The following is a 10,418-nucleotide window of genomic DNA, read 5'->3' on the forward strand; positions in this document are numbered from 1 at the left end:
TTTGATGATCTCTTCACTTCCAATATAACATCTGCACCCAAAATAATTAAACACAAATAGTCAATAAGTGAAAGAATCACAAATTAATAGTAGCACTTCAAAAATAGAAAGAAATCTCAATTAAATGACACATTATTAGCCAAAAAAGAAACAAATAAAAAAATACAAATTGTAGAGAAAAAGAAAAAGAAACAAAAAACATAAATAGAATTTACAGAAAAATAAAATAATAATAATATTCATTTACATGAACTCCCTTTCCCACAAAGGCAAAAACTCATGTAAGTACAAATTTCAAATGTAAAGTTGATACAATTGAAAAAAAAAAAAATCACTTGTGAGTTAAAATTTAATGCAAAATTTTTTAGGCACCGTGAAAGAGAGTCGAAAAGGGCTTAATATTGATTGTGATTTTTTTTTTTCTTTTCAATCTCATTTTCATGGTTCGTTTTTCAAGTACTTGTTTTTATATGGAAAAGATTAAGGCCAAGTTTGGGGGATAAGGGGTCACTGCTGTGCGTGAAGCACAGCAGTGACTGTGGTGCATCCATTTAGGGTGTATTATGACCTTATTTTTATGATTCAAACCGTGCATTTTGTAGGGTTTGTTGAGTACTTCATGCCTACCAAAAATCATATTAATAAAATATCAACAACTATATGATCGAACTGCATATTATTTATGTTATTTCTCAAAATAAAACTTATTATTTATTTTTTTGGTTACAGATCATATGGTTTTTGATATCCAATTAATATAATTTTTGGTAGGTATGAAGTACTCAACAAATCCTACAAAATGGACGGTATGGATCATAAAAATAAAGCCATAATATACCGCGAATGGAGTCACCACAGTCACTGCTGTGCTTCACGCACAGCAGTGACTCCTTATCCAGTTTGGGGAGTCTCAAAAAAGTCAAAAAGTCAAAAAGTTAAAAAATTACTCAAAAAGTTAAAAAGTTACACTATTCACCAAAAGTCAACAATTACGGCTGCACAACTCCCAATACTAATTTTCCCCTACACATTAATTTATACAATTTTTTAATACACATTTTTTTCATAAAAAGTCAAAAAGGTAATCCAAACATTCATATTTTCAGCCTCAACTTTTTAGTCTAAAAAGACAAAAAGTGCACTTATTTAGGACACCCCAAACAACCCCTAAGCTTAGACAAAAGATATACTTGGAATTATATCATATTTAAAATTTATATGGATAATTAATTGATGTTTTTTAAAGATAAATAAAGTTCAACTTGAAGATAAACTTTAAAAAGATTAAGTTGAAATATATGAGAATCTACAACAATCAAGTTCAAATAGAAGATAAACTTCAAGAGATAGAGGGTTCTCAAGAAAATAAAAATATAAATTCAAATTTAAAGGTAAAATAAGATAAACATGAGAAAACAGAATAAACTAAATAAAATTTCAACTTTGAAATCTTGATCTTATGTATAGTCGATGAAATTAATTTCCATGGAAAAATTAATTTAACAATTAAAAAATGAAACAAAAAAGAAAACATGAAAGGCAATAAAAGAGGATTGCTAAGTAGAAGAGGGAAATATTAAAATTATAAAAATTTAAGAATAATTATTTTAATTTTTTTTTAAAACACACTACATTTTTTTAGGTGACGAATAAATACCCTAATGGTTATGAAAATTTTAAATTTTTTGTATTTATTATTATTATTTTTATAATGAAATAGTTATGATTGAGATATAATCAAATATCTAACCTAATTGATCATGACCACATATACTAATTAATTTAGCTAATATTCAATTAGGTGTTTTCACCATCTAAAAAAAAAGTTAGATATTTTTTTTTTTTTTTAGTAGAATAACATAAGTATTTTTAATGTTGAGTGTTTTTTTTTTATTTTAAATTTAATAAATAGTTATGATTAAGTTATCATCAAAATATTTAACTCAATTGGATCTTTCCCCGTATAATAAATCTTTGTTTCTAATTTTTAAAATTTTAAATTTACTAAACATGATTAAATGATGATTCAATAGGAATCAAATTAATACTAATAGTTGATCAATTTTTTCCTATAAGGAGTCTCAAGGTTTTTAAAAAAATTAAAAAGAAGAAAGATTAAGAAGAAAAATATCTTAATATAAAACTAATCATTTAAAAAAAATAGAGCCATAATATCTCATACTTAAGCTAAATAATATGAATAACTATTCAAATTAAATATTGATAATTTTTATACCACACAATTTTTCAATAAAGTTCTCACATAAACCATATAATAGACAAAAGTTAGAATAAAAATAATACAAAGAAAAAAAAAAGAATAGAAAAAAAATCATATATCAATTAAATAATTGCTATCAATCATTAAAATAAAATTTTAAAATATCATATAAAACTAATAATTAGACCAATAGAGATTAAAAATGTAAAGTAGTAATTTATACCGAATATTATAGGACAAATGATAGATTTGAAAAACATGAGTTATATATATTTATTAGGGCAATGCATCAATAAATCCCAAATTTACATCTTGTGACCCATTTAGTCCTATTAATTTTCTTATGAACCATTAGGTCCTAACCCAATGTTAATGACCAAATTATTCGCGTTACCTCGCATGTGGGAAGTTATGTTCAGGGCAAATGTGGGTTTTCACGATGTGTAATTTACGCTTATACCCAAAGCTTTCAGGCGATGTGTTTGTGTTATCCGGTGTAAGTGTTTTGAATGGAAGTCGTAGATGGAAAGGACTGTAGTTTTCGATGTTAATGGCGTAATGTTGGTGGGGGTGTGAGTCATTTGTCGCAATCGACGGCGAGGCGTTGTGGATTGGTATCCTAAATTACAAAGCCATTAGCGTTGTAAACCCTAGAAAATACGAATAACTAATAAGCCATTGTCGTTCTCCCCTGCTGTTCGCGATCACCATCCGAACATTGCTCACTGGTGACCGACTCATATTGTGTTAGTTTGAAAATGGCGTCAGGTACGTTGTTGATTTGAATGTGATAGGGGTCGATTTCGTATTTGTTGAGTTGGTTAATGTGTGTAAGTTTGTTGGATTGCGCAATATGTTATAAACATTAGGATTTAGGATAATTTGTGAGCTGTTATTGTAAAATTTTAGTTTTATTGTTGGTTGTTGTGGCTGGGAGGGGTGATTATTGACGGAATTAGCGTGTTAATGTTGTTGGGTAATTTGTGGAATTGCATTTATTTGTGGAATTGCATTCATTTTGGTTTGGTGTTGTAGAGGGTGATGTGTGTGGTGTGATGTCGTAATTGATTAGGGGGTGGAATGAATTTGTTGGGCTGGTTTTGTTCTTACATATGAGGTTGTCTGTTTTGTCGAATGTAATGTTACTATTTTTGGTGAATTTAAGGTTTGTTGTGGGTTTTACTGTATGTGTTTGTAATGTAATGTTGTTGTCCTTCGTTGAATGTGTTTGGTATGCTTTTGAGTGTTGTTATGATGTGTCCATTTTGTGTAATTAGAGGTTTGTGATGTATATACAATTTTACGTTACGTAGTGGTAGTCGTTCAATAATGTTGGAGTGTATACTGTGCTGTAACACGTTGGTTGAGGATTAAAGTTTGAATGATCTTTTGTGCGTAGTTGAAAGTAAAAGTAGTAATGTGATGTGAACGTAACGTTGTGTGGTTTTCAGTAATGTGGGGTTTACAGCAATGGAAGGGGTTGGGAACGTAGCGTTGTAATGTGATGTGCAATGTAATTTGCCGTCGGTGAATTGGGTGGCCAATATGATTTTGTAATGTGTGGCGTGTAAAAAGCAATGGGATGTTTGTGGTTGGTGTGTGGGGATGAATATATTTTTGATGTGTTGTGTATGGTGTTGTTGTGTCGTATGGTAAAATGGACTGTAGATGTTTATTCCTAAATAATGTGGTAAGGTTATGCATGTTATTTTGTGTATGTTGGTGTTGGTTGCGATTACAATCTAAAATGTATATGTGACACACAATGCAGGTAGCTGTGTGGGGAGGAATGGGAAACGGAGCACTAATGCATCGTGGTCACAGCAGGCCAGTCAAACATCAACCAGAAAGGCCCCCAAGAGGCAATCGAGACTGCCATACAAGAAAAAGAGGATGCGTGTTAGTGTTGGTAAGAAGGCTACTGTTGACACATCTAAGCCAATGTATCGGTTAAACATATCAGGCGTGATTAACACCGTGCTGGAGTTGGAATTTGGGGACGGTCACATTCGAGAAATTCAAAAAACACCATTTGCGGTAATGGTAGACGCTATCCGAGCTCACAATCTAAATCCAAAGTTGTTCAAAAAATGCGACGCCACGGTGTGCCGAATTATCCAGACTTACAACCCAAAAGATGAAAAGTTTCACATCGGTGGAGCAAAGCTACCCTTGAGGAACAACGACATTCGTTTGATTTTTGGGGTACAGTGTGGAAAAGACAAATTGGACTTGTCACAAGGTCAGAAAGGTCCTTCAGATTTCATGCAAAGGAGATGCCCAACCGTTGGGCGCATGTCATCCAAAGTTATTAAGGATCTGCTAATGGAAGCAATCCGTGGCCGCACTGTGCGTGACAAAGAAGACGTGGCGAAGTTGCTCTGTCTTTACATATGTGCAAAATTATTTTTTGCGACAACCGGTGAACATATAGGCTGGTCGTTTGTGCGTGTGATTGACAAACTGGAGACGTTACAGCAGTACGACTAGGCTACAACTATCCGTAACACACTAATCAATTCTCTAAATGAGATGCACGGCAAGCCAGAGAGGGTAACAGGGTATGTTGTGGTGCTGTTGGTACGTACAAAATGAAATCTTCCAAACATCATGCACTGTTCCCAAATGTGAAATTGATAATGTTTTGTCTGATACAATTATTTGTTTTGCGTGAAATTGTGTTTGTAGTTTCTCATATCTGAACATTCGACCATAGTGACTCCGGAATGGCCTGAGTTGACGCCAAGATTTTGCCGATGGAACCTTAGAACCGTCGTAGCGAAACTGAAAGGGATAGACTTGTGGGCAGAAGGTTGTATTGAGGTATGACATGAAAACTGATTGAAGGGCGATGTTTGCGTTACTATGAATGTATTATAATGTGTGTAATGTTTGGATTTTTTTCCAAGTGCACTGCGATAAACTTGTTGGGACAATTAGAGAGTGTCATATTGTCAAACATGAGCCGGTATTGATTGATCGTACTGAAGGGGGTCAAAATGTGATGGATGTGGATCCAGTGACGGATGGGGGAAATTTGGATCCTAGCTTCAATTGTTGGCAGACAGATTCAACAGAGGGTGGTCGTGTGAGGACGGAAGGATTAGATGTAAATCAGAAACACAACAACGGCACGCCGACTAGTAAGGTAAAGGTGGAGGGGAAAAAATGGGATATGGAGAAGTCTGGCCGGTATTGTTTTCGGATCTTCTAAAACTGTCAAGCACACCAGATGGTGCCGCCATTCGGCGAGAACCAACAGGAATGGAAAATGGATTGGAAAATGTTAAAATAAAGGTAACTTTGTTGGAGAGGGACATTGAAAGTAAGTGCACACGAGTACGTGAATTAGAATAGCGTGTGGAATCAATGGAGAAGATACTAAGGGCGCAAGCTGCTAATATGCTAATAGGGTTTGAGAGTGTTCTTAGTATGAAGGATGCTGAGATTGTACGCCTGACGAAGATGGTCGAACAAGCAAACACGCGGATAAGCGATTTGGAAGACAGTCTTCATGATCGTGAGGTCCATAACGTTACGCAGTCCGTTGCGAACAGTGACTCGAATCATCGGGCACCTTGTAATAGTCAGTCGGACGACAGTAATGGAGCGGCCACGAAGACAAGTAGCGATGTTGCGCAACAATCATCTTCTCATGTAGGGCAGACCGAAGGCTTAGCCAGCCCCACGCACCAAGTTATACAAGTAGATAACTTGGGTGAATATGTGAGTATTACTTGTGCCGATGGGTATGTTTGTTTGTCTGTTGCAGGGGATGATTGTAAGAGGAATTCATGTAGCGTCCAGACACTTCCAAATGCGTGTGATGGTTTGGGTGTTGATGTTGAAGGAACAGAACCTGTCTGTCGAGACAAGTCCAGCGAACCAAGTTCTGGACCAAAGATTACGTCAATGGTCAAACATGTGAAAGAAAAGCCAAGGCACGAGACATGCTGTGTGATTACGAGTACCCCAATGTATTTGGGAGGTCAAATTGAGTGACAAAGTGACGATTTGTAAGTCAACGAAGCCAGGGGAGATATACACTGTCGAGGATATTGATGTGGGACGTAAAACATGGAATGGTTTTGGGATGACTAGGAGACACATTGTGTGGGGCATGTTGAAAGATGAAGACTGTAAGGTACTAGAGCATATGTACAGCTTAGAAGGAGATGGGTAAGTTCTTCGTTAATTAAGTTGTCGTATGTTATCGTTGTAACGTTCAGTACGTTATTAATATGTTTTGGTTCGTGGCGTGCAGGTTAATAGTATGGGATGGCGGTGAGAATGGGATACAAGTTCACTTCACTGACATCAAAGATTTGGTATAGGAGAACTCGATTCATGGCAATGTATGCACATTTATCTTCTTCTTAAATGAATTCCTTACTGATTTGGTACCATTGCAAATAGGGTTGGGTTGATAGGTTGGATTTTTTTTTTAATATATTGCCCCCATGTCAGCGAATACACTGTGTGGCATGGTTGTGTGGATTTTTTGTAATTGGAGACAGTCAAATTGTAATGTTCACTATGTGGTGTAGGTAATAGATGCGTACGGAGCTATGTTGACAGACATGCACAGGACGGTGTCGGGTAGAAGAGAATATACAGCAACGGCGTATGTGTACAGTAGTGTGTGCGCGGTAAGTAACCCCACTGCCTCCCATTTTGCTGTGAACACACAACCCGTACATGTATTCCTGCTAATAATTTCAAATTGTGGGGGTACGTGGACATTGAATGTATGTGCAGGACATGATACGTAACACAAGCGCTTTGTCACGAACAAAGTACTTAAACGTACACACAAAGGCAGCGCGAGGTTCCAGATACACTGTATACCCAATATACCATGCCAACCACTGGACTGTCATGGTACACAATTCAGACAGCGGGGATTGGAAACATTACAACTCTTTGAAACCAAGACGTGGTGTGCGCGATGAGCATTACAACGAGGCATTGAAAGTGGTAGGTGGTATATTTATTCATTAAGAAATTGTAGTGTTAACATGGTACTATATCAGTTTTGAGTTTGAGTATGCATGAGTGATGAATGCTTAAGTTGATATGTTCGGGTAAGCAGGCACGTAATTGTATTAACATTAATTTTGTGAACAGAAACAGTGGGTGGCTGAACACCATAATAATTTTGTGAAGCCAAGAATTGGAAATCATGATGTTGACGCCGAGGATTTTAATGGCACACTAACATCCGTTGTGGATTGTCCTCAACAAACCTTAGTCGTAAGTACTGTTTTTATTATCTTGTTTGCTCAAACCCATTCAATGTATTGTGGAAGTGAATTAACATATTACATCACTGCAGGTCAGACTGTGGAATCTTCGTGTGCTTCATTATTAGACAGTGCATCCGTGGGGCAGACGTCAACAACACAATGGACGGCCTCACTCCCACTACTATGCGCACTGTTATGGTGGAAATGTTTTTAAGTTCCCTAGGAAAGGGACTACGTGCAATGGCAGCAAAAAATATGACGCGCAACCCCTTTTTCAGTAGGAACCACACCCCCCAGATTGGCAGTTATGTTTTAGCTAGGCAGGCAGGAGAAAATGTTAACCTGTGTGTGAATAGTGCATGTTTTTTGGCATTTTTTTGGGTTCTAGAAAAAACCTGGTACATTATTAGCATTGTGAATGGTGAATTAACAGGTTTTCCGGTGGTAGTATGGCCGATTTTTTTTTGGTTTTGATAGCAGAATGAAACTAGTTTGCAAGTAATTTAAACAATAGCTCTTTTTGAATAAAATAGATTGGCAAAGTTAAACTACACATATATTTGGTCGATCTACATTGTTAATGCTACACGTGTTACATTGTTAGGCAACATTGATAGGCCACATTGTCCACGCTACATGTCTGTCACATTGTCAACCTACAAGAAGGCTGGATAGACTTGCAAAATACCTGCGTATTATTACTTGGGGTCCTGTAAATTTTGCTAAACTTTGCCTATCATATATTGACTTGTGTAGTTGTTCATTATGATTTGAATGTATGTATAATATAAGACAGTTGGAGTAGTGGTGTCGCGGTGCATGTTCTTCAAGTTGTGACCACATTACACTGATTAGTAATGTAAATAAACAGAAATCTGTTACCACACACAAACTACTGGTTGAGGCCCAAAAAATGCAAAAACATTAAAACTGCTTGTGGGATTGAAACACCACCATCAACATTGTATTTTAAAAAAAACATTAAAACTGAAGACACTAAAAATAGTTGGGGCCTAACATGAATTGTGAAACCAATTTGGAAGAACATACGGTAGTACTATCATGCATTTAAAAACTGACTACGGTAAAAAAAATGTAACCACATGGCATTCCATCTATATCGGCTCTTTGCATGTCTTCCTATTGTGGTTGCCGAATTTCCCACAATGCCCACACTGAATACGTTGAACTACCTCGCCCTTAGATGGAATCCTCTTCCGTTTGGGCCTACCCGGCGGACGCTTGACTGTTGACGGTGCTATCATATATTCATCTGCGTTGACATTTGGCTTCTCTACGGTAGGGATAGGATATATTATTCCACTGTATGAAGAACGGAATGTGTCGATGTGAAATGCTTGGTCTATGGAATCGTAAATATTCCTCCTGCTATTACGGAATGCAACAACGGCATGAGAACAGGGGAACCCATTTATCTGTCACTGAAAACAGGAACACGTACGCCTACCCACGTCGACCAACACCGACGGGTTGGAGTGAACCTCGTACACCTCGTCATTTGCCTGACTAACACACCATGGCCTGCTATCGTTAAACGCTGTCACCAATTTCTTCTCCATTTTAGGGCATAATATACCAACCCATGTGTTGCACTTAACTCTGCGTTCAGCCATCTGCTCCATGATTTGACCCCTTACCATATCAACTAGACGAGTAATGGGAAGATGACGCGCATCACTAACCCAATTATTGAAAGATTCAACAGCGTTTGAGCACATCTCACCATACCGTTGCCCCTTGAAAAATAACACAGTTAAATAGGTATGGAAAACATGTACAATACTGTTAACAAAAAGGAATAATTTGTACAACAAATGAAAGTGATAGTAATGTACAGACCGCGAATTACTTGAAATACGTGTTAGACCAATGTTTGGGGTCCAAGTCCTTCATAAAACCTTCAATCACAGCCGGGCTTCACTTTTTGAGTACTTCCATCTTATCATTGAAACAATTAACAGTGGGCTCGTACGCACATTCACGCAACTTGCGGATCAACCCAAACTTCTGCGATGCATTAACATATTTCATACGGTCACGTAAATTCATTTGGAGATGCACCAAACAATATACATGATGTGCCGACTGAAATACGTTTGGCAAACATTGCAACAGTCCAATGTGACGATCAGATATGAACGTTAATGTTCGGCCACCACTGACAACTTGTTTCAAATTCCGTAAAAACCATTCCCAATTCGCTGCATTCTCGGAATCAACAACAGCAAATGCCACAGGAAATAATCCTACATACAAATCATGAAACAGATGAAAAATCAACCCCAACAATTTGGATGCCAATGAGAAATTACGAACGAATAAAAAGTACGGAAATGTGTTATATCATACGTCAAGAAAAAGTTGTGCAATGTGTAATGTGGTATACGAAATATTTTTTTTAAAAAAAAATTGATTATGAAAAGATGTTTTACGAGTCCACTATGCTATCAATCCCATGACAACATGGTACTATATAACAAAACATTGAGTGGGCAAATGAACTTATAGTAAATACCATTCGAAACACGTAAACCATACGGAAAATTATAATTGAAACAACATTACCTTGATTACCGTCTTTCGCTGGAGCGACAAGCAAATTACCTTTGAATCTCCCCTTCAAAAACGTTCCATCCAAAAGCAACAAAGGCCAACAATGATTGAACCCATCTATACACGCACGGAACGATATAAAATACCGAACAAACTTCCCAGTTTGGTGCTCAAATTCAAGGTTAATGTAACTGTTAGGATTTTTTTCCATTACGGAATCACTATACCACCTAAGTTGGTCAAATGACATAGCGTGATCTCCATACACTTCACCCCTCGCTTTCTCAACACCCAACCATGCCACACGGTAACTAATCTCCAATCCATATTCGTTTCTCAAATCAAACACCACATCTGTAGGACGGGTCAATGGCTGA

Source organism: Camellia sinensis, chromosome 7 (genome assembly GCF_055761805.1).
Source record: "Camellia sinensis isolate YWXY chromosome 7, ASM5576180v1, whole genome shotgun sequence".
In the NCBI taxonomy this organism is placed as follows: domain Eukaryota; kingdom Viridiplantae; phylum Streptophyta; class Magnoliopsida; order Ericales; family Theaceae; genus Camellia; species Camellia sinensis.